The 17,786-nt window shown below is 41.3% G+C and overlaps 1 pseudogene; it reads left to right on the top strand.

Moving 5' to 3' along the window:
• Positions 1 to 1,048: 1,048 nt before the first annotated feature.
• Positions 1,049 to 10,829, top strand: LOC117702431 (uncharacterized; annotated as a pseudogene).
• Positions 10,830 to 17,786: the final 6,957 nt, after the last annotated feature.

Below are 17,786 nucleotides of genomic sequence, written 5' to 3'. Positions count from 1 at the left end.
GATGGCATGCTAGTTTTCTTAGGTCACAAGGCAACCATGCAGTACTCTTGTGGGTTCAAGATTATGCCCTAGAATCACAGATTGTCAGGTTTGGGGGAGATCTGTCACCTCTCATGCCAGATAACCATGCAGATTAGGCATGGAATGCCTAATAATGAAATGCCCAATTGAGTAGATCCTCTTTGGGGCAGAGGTGGAGGAAGGAACCACCATTTCAAGTCAGCTGACCAGTGTTGGGATGAAGCTTCAAACTACTCTGCTAGGATGGAGCCTGAAGCCGAGGTCACATGCCTTTAGTGGAGGGCATGCCTGTGCAAAGCTAGGAAGGGGGATCGAGAGATGGTTGATGTTGATCTTTAAACACAGTAGACTTCAGAGTGTATTGAGGAAGTATTTCTTCCAATGGATGCTTTTGTCTTGTGAAGTTCCTCTGGAACAGAATTGATTTCTGAGGCTAAGAGTGAGTCAGAAACTTAATGTGTGAAGGAAACAATCCCCTGCCTCCACAACCTAAACATTAAGAAAATATTATCCCTGTCTTATAGAATTAAAGGTATAGGAGAAAGATATTGGCCTCTGGGAAACAGGGAAAACCCAGGTCAGTGGTCTGTATGGCACATGAATTGACTTAGGTGGTTATATTTATTATTGAGAACAATTTCCCACATTCATGGTCCCTAGAGATTTAGGTGCTAACAAAAATATCTTACCCATGTCAGGGTCCTAACTAACACTCCCCATCCAAAGCACTTCACTTGTCATGAAGCAGAGAGAAATCTCTAACTTTGGATGGAGAGGTTGCCAAAGGGTATTCCCTGGGTCATATGAGAGACTCCAGGAAAGGACACCCCAGAAATTGGACAATTTGGGGACAGCTAGTTAGCAGGTAGGTCATGGCAGTCCCCAGTGACATCATCAGGAATGCCTTCCTTGGACATTCTCTTATATCTAGGAAAGAAGTAGAATCTTCTGTGATGTCACCTGTGTTGTGGTGACAACAACTGCCTGTGGGATATTTCTTCAGTGCCTTTTGGGTTCACAAACAGGCATGTTTTCCAGGTGGCTTAGGCTATTTCGGAAAGAGAATGGTGATCAAGGAGAGACCTCTCCGAGTAAGAAAGAAGCTGGCCTCCTGTCTTGTAAGAAAGGAAGACTTAAATCATTCTGGGGAAGGCACAGTGAGTCCTGGGTAGAGTTGGGGAACTTTCTGGAAGAAATAGGCTTGAGCTGGGCCTTTCAGGAATATGCCTTACAAGCTGGAGCCTTGGAATTTCTCAATGGTAGAACAATAGTCAAGAATTTCTGATTATTAGTTTGACAGAGAGCCAGATACTGACAAGCCTGCAGCTAATTTTCTGGGAGCTATTTAATTTCATTTTGAGTGGCAAAGAATGCCATGAGTAGGAACTATGAGATTAACAGTGTGTCCGTTCATGGTAGGAGTTGAAGCCCTTCATCCTCTGGATTACTACAGGTTAAAGGAGTCTCTGAGGACAAAAACAGAGAAGGATGTGACCCTGGTCATGTGTGGAGTCTCAGACACTTTGGGTTTCAACACACATGATTAGACCTTGATGGTGCTAAGCAATATGAACTCCAGGATTTACCTGCATCACATCTGATATGAGCTGACAAAGATCCCTAAGTCGTTATGTCTGAGGAAGCTTATGGATTTCAGTGCATAATACTCTCTGTAATAGAGAGTGTAGCATATGTATGATGATGGTGGTTGGGAAGAGGGATATAGCTGAGCAGAAGAGCTCAAAGATTGCTTTTCTGCTCCTTCTGGGACTCACTCTGTCTCTAGCTTTTCCTCTTCCTCACCATTCATTTTGAAACTCAGAATTGTCCCTGCTGCCCCTGGGCCATCCACTCTGCAAATTCATTTGTGTTTATCTATCTCCAGGCTCTGCTAGGCAAACATCATCCCAGAATTCCACCATCAGTAACTGGAAAGATATGACAAGATTGGAAGAACTGAAATTGAAGATGAAGAAGATGAGCTTTGAGGAGGAAGAAATTAGTCAAATGCTGAACCTGTACAATTATCATGATTTGAACTGCAGGTAGTAATTATGCTCAGTCCCCTGTTGTATTGTGCCCTCCCTATTAACCCAAGATTTCCTCTAATCATGCGTGTTAGAAAGCCCTGACAGGTGTTGAGAAGTAGGATACTTGACCTTGAGGTACTTGGAGTTTGATTGGTTCTGTCCACAGCTGGAAGGCCCTGGTCAGATTTGCTGCCTCTCAGTGTATTAATGAAATGCCTGCAGGTCATCACTGCTTTCCTCTGAGTTTGGTCCTTATACTCTGAGACCATGGCACCTCCCTGGATTTAGCTGGCATTCTAATTGTGTTTGTGGGTGGGTTGGTGTGTATGTGTGTGAATGTAGTTGTGTTTGTGCTGTTCAGGATCTGAGGCTCTGGGACCTTTGATGGGGTTTGAGGATTTGTCTGATGCACAATTTGCAGGTCATGATAGTGTTGAGTCCATAGAGGCCCAAATGGATCCACAGGGTACTTTGCTCCTTGTGTTTGCACTGGTGTCACATAGAAATCTCCTGGGGGAGGAAGTGTTATTAAAAATCTCCCCTGTAAATACTAATTTTGTCCTCCGAGAATTCATGTAACAATAGGACCTAAGTATTGATATTCCTGCTTTAAAAATAAAAGTAATCAGAGATATCTGTTGGGCCCAAGCTGTGGCAGAGACTAGGAGAAACTTCTCACAGAACTAGTGTATTCCTTCAGGCTCACAGGAGATGCTCTTGGAGGTCTCCTCCCTCCATTTGCTCCCCTGGCTCTGCTGTCCTGTGCCAAGGATTATAAGTTTAATCAGCACCAACAGGCCCCATGTCCAAAGAGCAACACTATGTCATATATTATTGGCTGGGGTAGTCCAGGATACAGCCGTTCTGCATATGACCCTTACAGAAATATTTGCTCTGTGTGCCATGCCCTAACACAGGATGAACATCGAATTCAACATCATTAAAAGAAACCACGAAAAGACCATTATGAATATCCAGAAAATGACAGAGTCAGTAATTGATGCCATGGAGAAATACAAGGACCTCATTGAAGAAAACTATTCCTACAGGTGAGTGACTGACACAGCTGAGACCCCAGCACTAGACAGGGAATGCTTCTGTCCTTCAAGGACTTTGAACAAAAGTAAGGGCTATGGTTCTATACTAACTGTTTCTTAAAAGGAACCCTGCCTTGAGGCAAGGATCATGGATTTGTACCTCTTGCACTCAGGTGTCCTAAGTCTGAAGAGTGTAGAAGTGGATAAGTTTGTAAGACCTTTCAGTCTTTATTCTTCCAAATTCAGGATCCTCTACATAGAAAATATTTTCACCTCGATGGGAATATCAAGCAATACTGAACCTCTATGGCTCTGACAATAGATTTAAAGATCTGGGATCCATGACAAAAATGGAAAGAGTGTATTCCTGTTGGGTCTTCTCTCCTCTCTCAGAGGGGAATTTACCTCTACCTGCTGATAGTTTTCTAGTACCAGGGACATATAAGCACCCATGAGGAACATTTCATCTTCCTTGATGGACATAAACCCACTTGCTGTCAGGCCTTACAGAAGTAATTTCAGTCTGGGGGAATGTGGCTGGTCTCTGGATGAGACCTGCCTCTCATTGGTGCTGATATGTATACTGGGGACTCTAGTCTGAGGCTGTCTAGGGACTAGGACACTTGTAGGGATGATGGTACTGGGAGGAGTGACAGGCAAATGGAAGCTGGCTGGGAATCACCATTTTGTTTGTTTGTGGTTCAGCACCAGGCACTGCCAACTCCTTAGAGAATGTTCTCAACTGAAAGACAATATCAGGATAATGCTGCAGAGTGGGAACAGAAATCTGCTGGTGGAGCAGAGTGAACCACAAGTGTCCTATGGAGAAGAGAAGAGCTTCTGTGATGAGGCCAACAAGAACATCTATGTCCCGGGCGCCAAGCATCAGCAGGTAGGATGAAACATCAGAGGCAGAGTGTCCTCATGTCTAACCAGAAACATGGATAAACCAGTGTCACTGTCCACCAACTTATCTAGGCCCTCACCTATGTCTCATCCAAGTGATCATTTATGTGATCATTTAAAAGGCTTTGTGTGGACGTAGCCTTTTTCAAAAACTCCATGTTTAGAAACTAAATGCTCTATAGGTCTTCAACCCTGTCAGAAGTCCAGAATGACTGAGTTAACTGAAATTATGGGAAGACTAAGCATAGCTTCTAAAACTTAGCCAATTTATAGAGACCACTGAACACCCGAAAAGCCCCTATACTAGCGAACTTTGGAGCATCAAATCGTCAGCTGGAGCATCAAATCTTCTGGCCCAGAGTTATCTGACAAACCTTAGTGATGCAGAATTATTAAGGGCTGATTACTCTGTCTAGGCAGATATAATCAGTCGACTATTCTGCAAGTGTGTCCTTTTCTGGACAGTAATTTGTCTGTAGATGGAAAGAGGCAATTCTTGCCTAGTGGCTGTCACTGCACAACTAGAGTAACTCCAAGGATGCTCAATTTCTTCTTAGAATCCACAACAGAAAGCTGTCAGGAGCAGACAGGTCTCTAATCATAATGATCATTAATATAGAAATATTTGTAATGTCAATTCTATGGACTTCTGATGTTTTGAAAACCAACTATCCATGTAAGGTAACCCGGACTGTTGTCTGTTAACTCCTCTCAGCTATTTCTAACTAAAATACGGAAAACACCCTAACATTAAACTCAAACCATGAATTTGCTATAGTCCCTTAACTCATAGGCTAACCATCCCAAATCAGTTTAAAAAGTTAAAGAAGGACTGGTTCTAAGCCTTGTATTCCTAAATGTGTTATACAGGCACAAGCCCATGACAGTATCAATATTCATCTCACTTTTATATCAATTAGAAGGTCAATGCCAATGAAATCCTCAAATTTGAAATCAAAGTTAATTTTGTACCACTTAAGAAATTATAACTTCATCTTGATATTAATTATACAGATTGCTACCAATAGGTTATGGCTATGCAATAAGTCCTAGCTAATCCTCCCTGTTCCAACAAAACCACTACTTTTCCCTAGAGAGGCAGAGCTGTTGAGGCCCACACTCTGCCTCAACACTTTGCCTCAATGCTTTGGGGCTAAGTGCTCTGGTCAAGAGAGAGAGTGGGGCTGCAGGGGCAGGAGACTCGAAGAATGGAGACAAGACAGGGTATGATCAAGTCTCTTTCTATTTTCTCAAGTCTCTCTTCTTGAAGTGAATTCTGAGGTATTTATATACACAAGCAGGAGAACACAGGTGAAAACACTTTACCACGTGTACCATACAGCTGAGGTCACTAAACAGCAAAATAAGCTATGTGGGATAAAAATCAGAGTGTGCTTCAGCTGTTATAGGCTTTTGAAAATCAAGTCTTTCATCAGGGTATATGGTTCCAGATGGCTGCAAAGTTGATCTAGCCACTTTCTACTAAAGTCGGCTCCCTACAGGTCCCCCTTTTTAAATTTTTTTTAAAAGGGAAGGCTGGGAAAACTTACGGAAACCGTGCCTGTCAGAGTCCCCTACTTCCAGCCTGTAATATCGGACCTGTATGGGTTTACCAAAGGCATCAGTTTGTTGAACAGCATGAAACCGAGAGACAAGAGACTTAATATCTAAACCGTTGATATAAAAGCAACACTCTTTAAGGCAACACACAACTTCCCCTGTTGGAGAAGTGAAAGGTCTAAGCCTTATACCCACAAATTTATACCAATGAAATCCTTGAATTTTGCATCAGCTTAGTAACAATTATACAGATAAAGACAGCCTAATATTAACCACCTCAGTCCCCAAGTACAGGGAATTGGGGCGCCGACTCTTCATTAACTTCTTCAAGCTGAACATGGGCATTGACTTTTAGAAGAGGAATGAGGGGAAGGGTAAATTGATAAGCATCTGAAGTCTGTCTTAACTGCATCCAGCTGGAAGTCCAGGGCATCAGTGAACATGCAGGTGATAAGATTCATTCTTCAAAGCTGTGTATTCTGCAATATACAAATCTCAAAACAAGTCTTAGTATCAAGATAATTATTTTGATTCCCTGAAATCTAGTATTCTGGAGGCCTACCTCTGTCATGTCTGATCCATATAATTCTGGAAGACATAACTACTACCTTAATGACCTCATCAGAAAACTCACAGAAAAACCTTTTTTTCCAAATTAACTTTTCCTTAAGCCAGTAACCAGAAAAACCTTTACATTGAGTTTTTATCCAGAAAAATATAACTATATAACTCAGAATCACACCCATTTTGAAAGTTAAATCAATTAACGTTATCATTCTGCTTAGCTCTCTGTCTAGAGCAGCCTTCTGTTTATTCCTCGTGTCTTTAAAGCCTTTTCCATCTGTTTTTACTCACTTATTTCTTGCCCCATTTTCGTTACTATAACCATTATTTATTTATCTGTTTGGCTCTCTTGACTCAGAGCAGCCTGCAATTTACTCCTTGCTTCTTTAAAACCTTTTTCATCTGTTTCTGCTTACTTATTTCTTGCCCCATTTTTGTTACTATAACCTTTATCTATCTGTTTGGCTCTCTTGACTCAGAGCAGCCTGCAATTTACTCCTTGCATCTTTAAAACTTTTTTCATCTGTTTCTGCTTATTTTTTGCCCCATTTTTGTTACTATGCAATCACCTTTGTTTCACTTCCGAATTCAGCCAGCTCTGTCAGTCGACTGGTTCTCCAGCGCAGGGTGTCTTCCACTGTATCCTGCTTACTGGAGCCCCACGTTGGGAGCCACAAATGTTGAGGACTTGCACTCTGCCTCAACGCTTTGCCTCAATGCTTTGGGGCTAAGTGCTCTGGTCAAGAGAGAGAGTGGGGCTGCAGGGGCAGGAGACAAGACAGGGTGTGATCAAGTCTCTTCTATTTTATCAAGTCTCTCCTTTATCAAGTCTCTCTTCTTTATCAAGTCTCTCTTCTATTTTCTCAAGTCCCTCTTATGTCTCTCTTATTGAAGTGAACTCTGAGGTATTTATATACACACACAGGAGAACACAGGTGAAAACACTTTACCACATGCACCATACAGCTGAGGTCACTAAACAGCAAAACAAGCTATGTGGGATAAACAAAATATTTATCAGAGTGTGCTTCAGCTGTTAGAGGCTTTTGACAACCAAGTCTTTCATCATGGTATATGGTTCCAGATGGCTGCAAAGTTGATCTAGCCGCTTTCTATTAAAATCGGCTCCCAACACAGAGCAATATCAACCACCTTAGTCCCCAAGCCCAGGGAATAGGGACACTGACTCTTCTTTAACTTCTTACTATGAGAGAAAAGATCTGAGTGGATGGTTTTCAGCTGACATTCATTCTAAAACCAAGAAAAAAGCCAGATTCAAAATTAAGTGTTTTAGTTAGGAGAGATGACAGAGGTTCTGGTTATTCAACAAAATGATGGACTGGGTATTAGGGCAATCTTTTACCTCACTGGTACAATTAGGAATGATTATGCACTAATTGTAATTTGAGAGAAAAGTTTTATTTAAACAGGAAGGGTGATATGTAGGAGGAGAAGGGGAAGGAGTACCGAGAAGAAGAGATGGAGCAAGGAGAGGAGAAGATGAAGGAGAGGAGAAGCTAGGTGATGAGAGAGAGAAAGAGAGAGAAAGGGGGGGCATGGAGGCAGATGTTCACATGTCTCCACCAGTCAAAGATAGTTCATATATCTAGGTTGGGTATTGGGTTACACTTCTGATTGAACATTACCAAACTTATTAAGCCTTTAATTAACATTTTAAAATTCTATAAAAGCAAAAAGGAAAAGGGGGCATAGGATAGGGGTTTCCTAGGGAGGGGAAATGGGGAAAGGGGATGGCATCTGAAATGTAAATAAAATATAAAATAAAAAAAATTTTTAAAAATTAAAAAAGGAAAGCAAATGCTCTTGCTCTGCTTGAGTCTGCATTTTTAAGGGCAATGGGTTGGCTACACACCACACCACTGCCTGCCATTAAGTTTGAAGGGTGCTAGGTGGAGCCCTTCTTTATCATAGCACAGGGCTAGGAAAGATGAAGAAAAGACCTGTATCTCATTTGCTTTACAAGGATCATGTGAGATTCCAGGTAGGAGGTAGTTTTCGGGGATGAGAGCATAGTGGAAATGACAAGTAAGTGGATCTCACTGTTGCCTTTGGCAGATGTTGTTATTCTTCTCCCTCTGCCCTTTTCCCTCTATCTCAGGTTGGTCTCTTCAGGCTTCGTAGATCTTGATCCACAGTGACAGATCCTCAGCTTGTCAGTCTTGTTTTCTCTGAGTGCTGCTATAGAGGTCATTGTTCCTGGGCCTCAAAGTCTAAAGCTGGCTGGATGAGCAGGGATGTGGGAACAGATTCTCACAAGCTGAGGTTTCTTTTGAGAGATTTGAGTCTTCAAAGAAAATTTCTGCATATATACCCACCCCCATTCTGACCATGAAAAGTTTTCTCTAGGGCTTTTTATTTCTCTAGGAAGAATAGTAGTGATGTAGGTCTCACTTGAAACATCTGCTTTGCCTAGACAAAAGACCTTTTCTTCAAACATGACAGATTCCTCATTGTTTTCTGCTCACTTATGATTTTTGGTGTTACTGTGTGTGTGTGTGTGTGTGTGTGTGTGTGTGTGTGTGTGTGTGGTGTTAGTGTGGTGTTAGTGTGTTTCTTCAGACATGCAGCTGTGTGTGTGTTGAGATGCCAAGTTTAATGAGAAAAACACTCTGAGATTTCAGTTTGTTTCCATGAAACATCAAATACAGCAGTCAAATTATTCTGCACCTCCACCTAGCTCTCAAGAGAAACGGGACACAAAATATTCTTGTAAAGTCAGATTTTCAAATGATTAGGGGCAAAACTATTGATTCTCACTGAAGTCCTTTGGAGCAAATCAAAGGAATATGGTACATGGAGGTAAGGGAAAGATTGCTGTATAAAATCCATGTGTTTATGTCTCTTTTCTGCTCTTGGTGAATTGTCAAGGCTCACTGGAATGTTAGGTTGCTTGTTGTGTCTTCTTAGCATTCAAAGTTGCTTTCCTCATCGCTTGCTACCATTTCCTTTCCAGCTACTTCTGCTCAGTAAAAGTTTGCCTTCAAGTCTGTCTTGGATTTTATTTCTTGAGAGATTGAGTTGCTTGGAGCTGTATCTGCATCTAGCAGAAATCCCAGGGATGTGGTGCAAGAACAGGGGTGTTTCAGGAGCCCCTTGAAGCTCAAGATCTCTAAAGCACTCACTGTGTGTTATCTGTGTAGCATTCTGCAACTACTGGTATTCAAAATAATTTCCTCTCAGATAAAATCAGCCTCAATGGCGGTTGAGAATAATGAAGACCTTCAGACAGGTCTGGTAGTATAAAATCGGGTAGGTCTGTGAGAAGCCTTTTTCAGAAAGTGGAAAAGAAGTCCCCTTTTACCCAGCGAATTAGAACAAGTAGTAGATGTACACAGAGTAAATAGGGCACATCAGGGTTGTAGTGGTCTGCAGAGCAGCCCTGAAGGAGAAACTATCCAGATGTCCATTAGCTAAAGAGTGAAAATGCACCATTTGGTGCAGCCCTTCCATGGACTATTGCTCAGTGTGAGATACTCCAAACAAGCATTTGGCATTTCAACTAGTAAACCTTATCTTACTCAAAATATCCTTGACACAGTCAAATGATGAGGAAAAGTTTTACATTTTTTCCTAGTTATGGGGAATTCTTATTATTCTGGGTTCATAGCTTTGAACACCAAGTCAGTCAGGCTATGGTAAAGGGAGCTCCTATTGGAAGAAGCTGTTTACTTGGGGACAAGTCTGAAACAGTGAAGAAGAATAAGAAGCTAATATACCACCAACATGTGATCCTTAGCTGGGAAACAAGCCTACTCTACACAGCCTTGGAAACTTGCTAAGGCAGATTAGATAATAAGCCAAGAAGCCTGATTCCAAGTTAGGTTTAAGAGAGGAAAGCATATCATTGACTGCATTGTCCATATGCTATGCCACTATGTACCTATCCCATGCAATATTTGATATTTTTATACCTGAAAAATATACTGGGCAATTTTTATATTAGCCATAACTGGGAAACTAAACTGGTCACTGCAATATACCATGCTCGTATTGTGTGAACACATATATTTTGTGTGTTTGAGAGTGTGCCCTACAAAACCCATAGACATACAGGTGTATGTTCTGTTTCTTCATGACCATCACCTTATAGTTCAGTGGAGTAATTTTCTTTAACACACTCTCGCTGATTATAGGACCAGAGCAGTGCCCATGGATTTCATGGGAGATGGTTTCTCTGGGTATTTTCAGATAAAGGGACTGACAAGTGGAACACAGGCAGGTGCCTGCACTGGAGAAATAATCATAGTCTTCAATTCTTGGTAGGTTTTTTTATAAGACATCTACATGGTTTTCTAGGTAACTCTCATCTTTCTTGAACTCAGATTCAGACATTGCTACAATATTACTACTCAATATAATATACGTGGACTACTGGAAAATATAATTTTTTTTACACCAGTAGAGTGTGTAGTTCACAGTTCAGTTTCTAGCAGTTTTTAAAAGCTGAGAAAACGATAAAGCCTGGGTACTCTATGACACTTGGGCATCAAGAAATGGCCTCAGCTGATGGGTCATGCTGGATTGTCCAGCTGAATAGAACTGGTGTTGGAGGGAGAGCTGAACTGACAAATCCTTACCAGGTCTTTGGCCCTTCCTTCCATAGGTCTAAAATGTTCCTGCAGAAACTCAAACATCGTTCAGACCAGGACAAGATCTCCCACCAAGAGAACTGCTGTATGAGGTGCACTGAGTGTGTGCAGCAACTGCACCACTATGACATCTCATCCCTAATCACCATGGCAATCGTGGGCTGCAGTTTCTTCTTTATACTGCTTTCTTTGGCATGAATAGGCCTTAATTTCATCTGGCCACTAGCCCAGCAAGAGTGCACATTTGGAGGAATTCAGGGCAGTTCTGAGGCACATCAAGAGCTGCTGGGCATCAGGGAAGAGTCAGAGTGGACATTTTTCTTGCCCTGATGAAGAATAACTTCATGGATATCTGTTAACAAACTTGCAGACTTTAAGCCAAAAACTGTAACATGTCTTATGCTCAGTCTTGGGAGGACATATCCTTCAAACACAGACTCCAAAAAGAGAAGACCTGCTTACATTTCTCTTGAAAAGATTATTTCCATCAATAACTGCTTTCCTACTATGTTGCCAAGGCCAGCCACAGGCTGTAAGTCTGTGCTGCAAAATGAGCAGCCAAAGAATGCTGCTTCCCACAGTTCTAGAGTTTAGATTTTGGTTTGAGTTTTTCTAACTTTGGTTATTTGTTTTATCTTGTTTTCATTTGAAGTTTGTTATTGATTTATTGTTGTTTTGTTCTTGTAATTGATTTGATATTTTGATAAGCCTATACACTGTACATATTGACTGCTTGGTTTCAGTCACTTTTGAGTAAATTGAATGTAGTCTTATGAATGAAAAAGTGATCTTTTAACTCTTCACTTATAAGAACTTTCTTTATTCAGGTGTGGTGTCACCATGTTGAAATTCCACACCTATTAGACAGAGATGGATGTCTAAATTCTCCCAGGGCTTGGGCTTCTTAATTACTTCCTGATCTGGTTCGTCCAGCTCAGTGAACAGGGTCTATCTAGCAAGAGTGAGAGTGTTGGGATGGAGGGGCAAGAGGCACAGAGAATGGAGACAAGACTGAGACTCTGATGAAGTCCCATTTATTGCAAGGAAATTCTGGGTACTTATATCCTTTACCAGGTGACTTACAGCCATGGACAAGCAGAGGAACACAGCTGAAGGTGCTTTCCATGTGAGCCTTGCAGCTGGGGACAATAAACAGCAAAACAAGATATGTAAGCAAAACAAGATGTTTATCAGAGTGTGCTCAGCTGTTGTAGGCTGTTTGCAAAACAAGTCTCTTGTGTTGGTATATTGCTCAGATGGCTGCAAAGAGGGTAGCCACTTCCTGCTAGTAGTTGGCTCCCAACAAATTTCCAGCCAGACTGAGCTACAAAGGTGTTGGGAGCCCACCCCTAGCAGAAAGCAGCTATTCTCTTTGCAGCCTTCTTGGGCCATGTATATGTGTAGGTTGATCCTTGTCCACCCTAAATAAAGACTTGTTTTTCTAGGCTGATATTTTTGCAAGCAGCCCACAACCACTGAGCACACTCTGAGAATCATGTTGTTTTCCTCAGACATAGCCTGGACTTGTTGTTTAGTGTCCCCAGCTACTAGGTACTTGTGGTTAAGTGTCTCCAGCTGCACTCCCCTGCTTGTGCTTATATACCCATAATTGTGTTTCAATAAAAGAGACTTGATCAGAAAACTGGCTTGTCTTCATTCTTTGCATCTCTTGCCCCTGAATCCCCACTTTCTCCCTTGTAGAACCCATTGATTGACCCTCATGGCAGGTCACCAGGCAGGCAATATGGGGCAGTGAGAACAAGAGGCTCCTTGAGGGACATTATTGAAAGAAGGGTCTTTGACAGGAAATTCAAAAATGTAACAAAGGTGGTCTCTGCTGGAACCTGCTGCACTGACACTGGTAAGTCATAGTATGAGAATGGGGCAAGAAATAAGTCAGCATGACCTATATGTGGAACAGATGAGAAATGCTTTAAAGACGAAAGGAGTAAGGGTGAAATTCAGCATTTGTTGTCATTTTTTATTTCATTAAAGACTTATGTCTGTGGATTCCTCAGGTAAGAACTACAATAAGGTAAAAATAAAAGATGAATTAATATGGCAAAATAAATTCTAAGACTGCATGAAATGATCTGTATTGACCACATTTAATGAGGTTTACAGTGAGAATTAGAAGTAAAATGTAGAGCAAATAGACGTCGAAAAGTGTGTGAGAAAATGTAAGGATTAAGACTAAGTGATAATTATTAAAGAAACAAGTGCAGTTAAGAAACCTAACAGCAAACCCCTGAAAGTTTGGAGTGGTGGGTAACTCACTGCACCCCCAACATTAAAATCAGAGGACAATTTGTAGGTGGTTTGCTCTTTCCTTCCACCATGTAGGTATAAGGGAAAAAACTCTAGAGAGTTGGCAAAAACAACTTTACTTGTTGAGCCAACAAACCACCTGATCACCTCAGTCACAGAACTGAAGAAGCTCTGAACCTATACTGAAGTTCATGTGTATATCTGTCCATCACTCATAAAGAGGTGATTCTTTTTACTCTCGGTTTTGACAATACCAGTCTTGAGATGCACAGGATTACTTCCTCCTCAGTCTTAGAAGTCACACGATTTAGGGGAGATTCACCAGAATCAGTTACTCATCTGAAGAAACATTTTCTAATATACTGTGGGATCTACTATGGTAAAAGTGCAACATCTATTTGTAGGGGACAGTTCTGATGTTAAGGTCCTGTTCTCAATTGTTTGTTGACCTGTCAGTAAAAAATGCCATGGGCTAATTGCAGAGCAGAAGGTACAGGTCATTGGAAGAAATGCGGACCAAAGGAAGGGGCATGAGAATTGGAGAAAGTAGAACAACGCAACAGTGTGAGGTATCAAAAAAATGGCCACAGAGTCTGCTCCTACAGGCAGGTGGTCAGGGGCATTTAGCAGGGAACAGATGTGACTGAAAGGCTAAAATGTAAGGGAGGTGGAAGAGGTAGAAATAAATTGACAAAGACACCCTTTTCCAATCTGAAGATAGTAAAACCCCTGGAGACAAGTAGAAAATGAACAACAGTGTGTGTGTGTGTGTGTGTGTGTGTGTGTGTGTGTGTGTGTGTGTGTGTTTCTGTCTGTCTGTCTGTCTGTCTGTGTTTTAGACTCAGATTTAAGGGAAGCTGGGAGGGTCCTGGTATCAGAGTCACTTCCCAGAGTAAAGGCAGAAGGTAGAGCAAAGATACAGGCAACATCTACCATCCCTCTCACTTGCTAGCCTTTAATGGAAATATTCACCTCACAGTCCTGTGTCCTCTGCTGCAGGCTCCGTCCCTCTGGGTTTGTTGGAAGCTTAATCTAAACTGTTTTGATGGCACTTCAACATGATTTAGTTACCACTTCTACCACTCAGAGTGTTCTCAATTCTGCATTTCATTTGATAAAGCCTAATCTGCACTGTCATGCAGGATGAGACATGAGAGATCTGCTCCAACCCTGACAATAAGAGATCCTGAGGCATGATAAAAAAAACCCACTCTAATACCCTACCTGGAGGCCTCAGAGTTTAAACATTGAACGTGCCTGCCCCAAGTATGTGAACCTATAAGTCTCAAGAATCTTCTCTCTTTGGTTGGGTGTGATCCAGTGCAGCTGATACAGCACACAAATAAGGAGAAAAGTCCAGGCAGGGCCTGGATAGATGGCTGCTTCATTTGATAATTTGTTTTTCAGAGGACCTTAAGAGTGATGATTAACAATCCTCTGTCACTTTAGTTCCAGGTGGAATCCACTGGCCTCTTCTGGCCTTGAGAGAATTGCATGCATGTAGTGTACAGACACACAGCAGGTAAAACACCCATACATATAAAAGAAATAATGCAAAAACAGAAACAACACCCTAACCAAATTTAAAAAAAAAAAAAAAAAAAAAAAAAAAAAAAAAAAAAAAAAAACATCAAATACATTGTCCAGGCCAAGAGAACAAAATCATCATCAGTAGAACAACACCACCACCAAAACAAAACAAAACAAACAAACGAACAAAAACACAACATCTCCCAATAGGTCTTGGAATTCATGATCTCTGCTGTGCAGTTATAAGTGATGCTACCTTTCAAGGAAACAAGAGGCATACAGCTCTGTGGTTACTAATTTCTTTGATACTCCCTTAGTAAATAATTTTCTTTCTTGGGATGTATTAGAGAAACACTCCTATGTTTCTCCTCTGTTTTTTCATCATGAGCATCTAAGGAGTAGTACGTTTTAACATAGCTGAATTTATGACCACAAAGATACAGCATGGATGTGTTTTTCAGCAGGAATTTGGGATCCACAAAGTGTGTCACACTACCCACATCATAAACACAATTCTTTGTGTAGCTCTGACTGGTTGGGAACCAGTAACGAAGCGTAAGGCACATTACACTTGAAGAGGTCCATTCCTACCTGATACTTCTACTGTTACAAGACTGTGAAACACACATGAAGACTGATGGTTTTTATGAGATAAAAATTAGAGATTGCCTTTTTATTCATAAAAATACATTAATTTTTTTCAATACCAGCTTAAAGTGGAGGAGTCAAAGTATACTGTACACAGCCTTAGCAAAACAGCAAATTACAGTAACAAAAAATAATAACAAAACTTCAAATGAAAAGAAAGAAAACCATGTACTCAAGGCAATCAAAACTCTAACCAAAATCAAAACACAATAATTAAGCTAAACAGCATTCCCTTGCTGTAGAATTTGCTGCACTAACCTATAGCCTGTTGCTGGCCTTGGAAATATAGTGCAAAGGCAGTCAGCAATGGTAACAATCTCTTCAAGATGAATGTAGGTATGCCCCATTGGGGTGGGGGTTTGCTGTTGGGCAATTTCTTCCAGTGCAAAGCATGAGTCATGTTACAGACAATACCTCAAAGTCTTTAACATTTGCTTGACTGATCTCTCTGAAATTATTTTTGATGATCCATGAGGACAAGTGAAAATTTACATTCTTGGGTTCCTCCTGGATGACCAACAGATCTTGATGTCCCTCAGCACTTCTGAAGCCTTCCATACATGCACTCTTGCTGGACCAGAGGCTAGACAAAATAAAGGCCTTCTGACATATAGGAACCCAATGAAAGGAAGAAAATGCAGCCCAAGTTTGCCATGGATATAGGGATGAGATGCAATGGTGGTTCATTGCTTTGCACACTCAGTGCTCCTGGTGAAGAGTTGTGTCTGAGGGAGATCTTGACCTGTACTGGGCCCTATTTGAGCTTCTGGTGGAACATTTTGGACCTAGAGGAGGAAGAGACAAAGGCCTTGTGAGAGCCTGCCATGTCAGTTTTCCAGCAAACACCAGGCTTATTCAGCAGGACAATCCATTATGATCTTTGAGCTAAGGTCATTCCCTGTATTCCCAAAGAAGAAGGGCCAGAGAGCACCTGGAACTGGAATTTTTTCTCAGATTTAATAAATGGCTTGAAAGTGAACTGTGAACTACACACTGTGCTAAATAAAAGGCCACATGTCTCCAATAATCCATATATAATGTATTGAAAAATAACTATGTAGCAATGTCTGAATGAGGCACTATACAGAGGCCTTCAAGGGAGCCTAACCACCATTTAATTGAAGGCTGTTATTATAGCTGGAGTGCAGGAATCTGCTTGGGTTCCACTTGTGCAAATCTCCATCTGTGAATCCCAGAGAAACCATCTCTCAGGAAATCCATGCTCACTGAAGAGATACTATAATCAGCAAGAGTGTGCGGCTTGCAAATCTTCCCAAGGGAAAGCATTGAACTTTAAAAGGGATATTAATAAAAAAAGAAAGGACACCACTATGCTTATAGCTACTCTAGTATTATTTGTGGAGAGCCTGTGAACTCCTACTTCTTGTTCTGTGGCTTGTCCTGCAGGGCAGTAAACAGTGTCTGGGAGATAACCTGAAAGAGAGAATTGACAAAAACAGCCAAATGCAAAGGATGATTTGCCTAAAGTCTGATCAAATCCTAATTTTTACTTTTTCACACAGGTGTTATAAATACATAAAGGTAGAATGTGGGAAAGGGGAAGGCGCAGGACTGTAGTTTTTCAGGGGAAATACAGGGTATCACCTGGGCGAAGGTTCAGGGAACAGGCCACTATGATTGTCGATGATTCACTTGTCCTTATCTAAGTTGGTACTATCTACCAAGGCTACCTATCCACAAGGTCTATGACTATCCAGGCTGATAAATTTCCACGAAGACTACTTGTTTACAAGATCTTATAGCCATCTGCTCATTGTTTTTTCACAGAAACCAGGACTTTGTGTTAGCAGGCTGACTTAGACCTATGGCTGATTTTAGGCCTTCAGTGTATAAGCAAGGCTGCCCCTGACATCTCCTTCCTTCTCCAAGTATAGAAAGACCATGGCAATTCTAATCTTGCAAAGACAGGAATAGAAGCCTGACCTCCAGTAATTAAAGGGGACCCTGTAATGGCTCTGATCCTCTTGTCATTGTCCAGTGAGGCATGAGGGCCAGACCTATCCAGATGTCTTTTTCCTGGAGATGAGATGCTTTTAACATTAACCCCTATGCAATCAGGCTTGTCCCCCAGGAAACACAGAAAGATATTTTTAATTTTTATTTATATTCCCTTGCAGTGCTTAGCCTCAGAGCCTAAGCAAGAATTTAGATAGCCAGTCAGAGGGAGTTCTGGGTGGCTCCTCTCTGCTTGGTCTATAGGTGGGAGTCCCCTCTTTTAGGTTGAGTAGTGAATACCCTGGATAGTGCAACAACCTGGTCCTGTGTCTCATGGTCTTCCATAGCTAACTTATGATAATGTATCTGAATAGATTTTGCTATCAAATTATCTACCTTTTGTTTCACAAAGTTAGTCAGCCTATGTAAGACCCAGAAACCAAAAGGAACAAGTAAAAATATCCCAACTAATGGTCTTAAAATGAAAGGAAGTAGGGTTAACAATCATGAAGGGGTTGAAAACCAATTCTTGTACCAGCTCTCATCTTTGTCCCTCATGTTCTCTTTAACCATCCCTGTCTTCATCTATGTAAAAGCAACATTCTTCTTTAAGGGCTGTACAAAGTCTAGACCACTTCACAGTCTTTTCTATTGTA

Source organism: Arvicanthis niloticus, unplaced genomic scaffold (assembly GCF_011762505.2).
Source record: "Arvicanthis niloticus isolate mArvNil1 unplaced genomic scaffold, mArvNil1.pat.X pat_scaffold_78_arrow_ctg1, whole genome shotgun sequence".
Lineage (NCBI taxonomy): Eukaryota > Metazoa > Chordata > Mammalia > Rodentia > Muridae > Arvicanthis > Arvicanthis niloticus.
The sequence above is the reverse complement of the archived record's forward strand: the minus strand, read 5'-3'. Positions and strand labels throughout refer to the sequence as shown.